Raw genomic sequence first — 5241 nt, 5'->3', positions numbered from 1 at the left:
TGGGTCAGAGTCGGTCTTATATGTTCAGACCTTCTGGTCCCCATTATCAGTCTGGCTGCTGCATTTTGCACGAGCTGCAGCTTATGAACCATTTTCAAAGGCAACCCCATGTAGAGTGCATTCTAGTAATCTAACTTGGAGATTACCAGAGAATTGACAACTGAAGCCAAGTTATCCCTGTCCAGATAGGGGCATAGCTGAGCCACCAACCAAAGTTGGTAGCAGGCACTCCGGCCACTGAGGCCACCTGAGCCTCAAGTGGCAAAGATGGCTCAAGGAGAACCCCCAAGCTACGAACCTGCTCCTTCAGGGGGAGTGCAACCCCATCCGGAACAGGCTGAGCACCCTCCATCCGGTCAGCAGAACCACCCACCAACAGCATCTCAGTCTTGTCTGGATTGACTTTCAGTTTATTAGCCCTCATCCAGTCCATTGTCACAGCCAGGCACTGATTTAGCACATCCACAGCCTCACTTGAAGAAGATGAAAAGGAGAAATAGAGCTGTGAGTCATCAGCATACTGATGACAACGTGCCCCCAAACTCCGGATGACCACACTCAATGGTTTCATGTAGATGTTAAAAAATATGGAGGACAGAACTGACCCCTGTGCAGCTGCATACTGGAGAATCCGCGGGGCCAAGCAATATTCCCCAAGCACCACCTTCTGGAGCCTACCATCCAAGTTAGGAGTGAAACCACTGGAATGCAGTGCCTCCCGCGCCCAGCTCAGACAGTTGTCCCAGAAGGATACCATGGTCGATGGTATTGAAAGCCAGTGAGAGATCAAGGAGAATCAACACGGTCACACTCCCCCGGTCTCTCTCCCAACGTAGGTCATCATACAGGAAGACCAAGGCCGTTTCTGCACCATACCCTGGCCTGAACCCCAACTGAAATGGATCTAGATAATTGGTCTCATCCAAGACTGTCTAGAGCTGGTTGGCAACCACCCACTCAAGAACCTTGCCCAGGAAAGGAACATTTGCCACTGGCCTAAAATACTAAGATTTTCTGGGTCCAGGGAGGGTTTCTTCAGGAGTGGTCTCACTACCGCCTCTTTGAGGTGGCCTGAGACCACTCCCTCTCGCAAGGAGGCATTAATCACCTCCCTGGCCCAGCCAGCTGTTCTTTCCCTGCCAGTTTTTTATAAGCCAAGAGGGGCAAGGATCCAGTACAGAAGTGGTTGCACAAACCTGTCCAAGCACCTTGACAGCATCCTCAAGCTGTACCAACTGAAACTCATCTAGAAGAACAGGACAAGGCTGCACTCTGGATACCTCATCAGATTCACCTGCTATAACACTGGAGTCTAAGTCCCAGAGGATGCAAGAGATCTTATCCTGGAAGTGCCTAGCAAATGCATTACAGCAGGCCTCAGAGGGATCTACAGTGTCCTTAGGGCCAGCATGTAATAGGCTCCAGATGACTCTGAAAAGCTCCGCTGGATGGCAGATAGAAGATTCAATAAAGGCAGCAAGATGTGTGTGTTTTTTGCTGCCCTCACTGCCCCTGGATATACTCTAACATAGGCACATACCAGCATTCGATTGCATCCACTAGGAGTTCGTCTCCATCTGTACTCAAGCTGTCTCCTACTTTTGTTTCATTGCTGTCAGCTCCAGGGTATACCAAGGAGCATTTTGGGCTCTACTCAGGAGAGGGCACTCAGGAGCAATCATGTCAACCACCTGGGTCATTTCTGCATTCCACAGATCAACTAGGGTTTTGACAGGAGAGTCCGCCATATCAGCTGGAGATCTCCCCAGTCCTCTGAAAACCATCCGGGTCCATTAGCCTCTGGGGGCAGACCATCTTAATAGGTCCCCCACCCTTGCAAAGGGAAAAAGCTGCTGGAAGTCTAAACCTCAGCAGGTAGCGAACTGACCATGACAAGAGGATTGATCAAAGTCCCCCACCTTCAGACCACCATCTCCATGTCCGGTTGAGAAAACCAACTCTAGAGTATGCCCCACTACATGCGTCAGGCTGATGACATGTTGGGACAGTCCTGTGGTCGTGATGGAGACCATGAAATCCTGAGCTGGCCCAGACAAGATGCCCTCAGCATGAAAGTTGACATCCCCCAGAACCAACAGCACACCAGAGACCACCTCCGTCAGCTCAGATAGTCTGTTGAGCAGCAGAGTGGGTAGTACACCAATAGAGTCCCCAATCTGTCCTGCTGACCCAACATAGGGTGCACACACTCCTGACCAGTAGTCACACAGACAGGGAGCCTGCAGAGGGAGAGGGAATTCCTATAGACCACAGCAACCTCCCCTCCTTGGCCCTCAGGTCTTCCCTGATGCTGAACGAAGTACCCTGATGGGCAGAGCTGGGAGAGACTAACTCCTCCCTGCTCACCCACCCAGGTCTCGATTATACATGCCAGATTGGCTGCCTCATCCACTATTAAGTTATGGATGAGGGAGGTCTTATTTTGAACCAATCTGGCATTTAACAGCAGCATCCAGAGGGCCGAGGGTAGGCTGATAGGGCAACCACCATGCCTGCGGCTGGGGGGAGGACCAGAACACGGCACAGCCATTAAGTGTCTGTGCTGTGTTTCCCTAACCTGGCTAGCCCTCCTCCCAACACCATACCTTCCTTGACTCATAGCCACATTAACTGGGGCCCCCTCAAGTGCCCCAGCTTGGCCATATATTCTCTCTGCCAGGTACATAATAGGATCCTAAGCAAAACAAACACAAAACAACAACAACAACAACCAACACCCATACATAGATGCCACAGAACCAGTCAACCCAGTGTTAAGGAGGTGGCCCTTGCCCTTGCGTCTCCCCTCAAAGCAGCTCCCCCCAAAGGGGCGACCCTACCTTTGGCATCACTGCCGCCGGGGTGCTGCTGCCCCGCATCAGAGCAGGACAGATCAGAGTCTTCCCAGGGAGCTCGGGCCCAGCCAGCTCAAATCAGCCGTAATTAGCCCGGGGGAGTTTTTTCTTTCCCTCTTCAGCTCCAGCCAGGGAGGCGGCTTCTCGCTGGCAGCAACACAGTCCCAGGCAAGGCCATTAAGGTGGTAAGTTGGCCCACCTGCCTCTGTTCAATGTCCCAGTAAAAGACTGGCATCTTTTTGTTTCATAAGAATGACACATGTTACTTAGGCCTGTGACTCAATTAAAGAAGTCTTAAGGCTCCTATTGAGATAGATGATTGCCTCTGACTTCCTCTGAAGTCGAGGGCAACCGTCTATCCAATGCAGGGCAGCTGAAGCACAGAGGGGAAGATTCCTTCTGTGCTCTAGCTGCCCTCCGTTTTCCTTAGATGCCTGATTCTGGGCGTCTAAGCACAGCTTTGGGGAGGGGGCAGGAACGGGGCTCGAGACTGCATAGGAAGCTGTCTCAAACAGCTTCCGTGGTCTCCTCCCCTCCCTGCCCCAGGAACGCCCCCTTTTGCCCTGTCTGTGCTCCACCTTACGAGCACAGACAGGCATGGAGGGGCAACTGCCGCAGTTCTCTCTACCCAGGCTATGAGAGGGATGGGGAGGGGAACACAGGCCAAAGCCACCCCTTCATCAATAACCTTTTGAATACTGCACTGTGCCGCTCAATCCTGTTATGCATTTCAATGTTATGGCACACACAGACTGTTCTCTAACATTACTGTTTCTGTGTCGTACCGATATTTAAAGGCACACTGCAGTATAGTTAGTAATCGTAATGCTACCGCTGTGCTTCTGAGGGCACCGCTGTCCGCTATTGCTTGCTCTTGTATTGGGAATGTAGACAAGACACACACACCCCTTTTTTCCCTCTTATCACTGTCCTACGCATGTGCGCTCATGCAAACCTAAGTGGGAGGGACACTTCTGATCTTTCCGCAGTATATGTTCATTGATTCAATTTCATCTTCCTTGTTACACCATGGATCCTGATAACATGAAACTAATTGTAGTCCTGCTTAGTTTTATACGTGCCACTCATCGGGCTTTGAATCTCACTGGGGCTCAGTGAGCAAAGAGGGGATGATCTCGGCTGCTTGTGCTTAGGGATGGTGGAGAAATCCACCATGGACTCCAATGAGGCCAGATTCTTTAGAAGTAGTCTGTGGTGGAATGGACTACCCTCCCGCCACCCCCCGAAATCCCCCCAGGACGGACCCTACCTGGCGGCGGCTGGTCCAGGTCGTCGTCTTCGTTCTGCCGAGCCATGGAACAAAATGGCATCCTGCGGAGCAGACGCCATTTGCGTCCCTGCCCTTGGCTGTGATTGGCTACATAAATATTTATGTAGCCAATCAAGGGCAAGGACATAAATGGTGCCCCCTACGCCGGATGCCACTTGTGGCCGCAGCCCGGCAGCGGGCGGAGGTCCGGCTGCAGGGGGCCCCAGCCAGCGGCTCTGTGGATTCACCGCGGAGCGGAGCTGGCCAGGCAGGATTCTGGAGGGAGGGAGGGATCACCTCCCCCCACCCCCGCGGACGCCCGGACCTGAATGTAGTAAAAGTAACTGGAATGTCATGGCCCACCGTGTTGCTCGCATGGAAATGCCCAAGGTCTTCCGCCATCACTGGGTTCAACCTTCAAGCAGGGATTGGTGGGAGAACTTTGTCCTCAAGGTCTGGAATGATGCACGTTGGATCGAATACTTCCGGACGTCTTGAAGCACCCTATTTGAGATAGTGGCAGAGTTGATCCAGCACTACAAAGACAACATACATCAATGCAGGAGCTGGTCGGTGTTGCAAAAAGGGTAGCTCTAACCATTTGGAAACTTACTCACCCTTGTTTTTACAAGAGTGCTGCTGAACAGTGCAGGGTGGGAAGATCGACGGTGGCTGAGATTTTTGTGGAGGTGTCTTGCAATGGAATACATTCTCCTTCGATGTACAGTTTTCCTTGGTGAAGCCCAGAAAGTTCTTCATACACATGTCCTTATTCCTCCTTTCCCACAAAATGGCGACCAGTGTGTGTTCTCTGATGTTTGTGTTCACCCTTCCGTGTGTGTGCGCTTACGCATGTACATGTGTGAACATTCCCGATGTATTTACTTACCTTACACATGGTTCCTCTGTATGCTACCATGAGCTAACTCTTTTTCATTACATTTTCTCCATGTCTCCTACCCCCTAAAACTTCACCACAACACAAATCATGGATGAATTTGATGCCCTGGGATTCCCTCATTGTGTGGCCATGGTGGATGGTACACATGTTTGTATCAAATCTCCCATTCATCAAGGAAGTGAATTTAGAAATAGGAAGAACTACTACTCCATGTT

This window comes from Heloderma suspectum, chromosome 2 (assembly GCF_057233095.1).
Source record: "Heloderma suspectum isolate Gila_16-S chromosome 2, 16-S_ref, whole genome shotgun sequence".
Taxonomy (NCBI): domain Eukaryota; kingdom Metazoa; phylum Chordata; class Lepidosauria; order Squamata; family Helodermatidae; genus Heloderma; species Heloderma suspectum.
Note: the sequence above shows the minus strand (reverse complement) of the source record.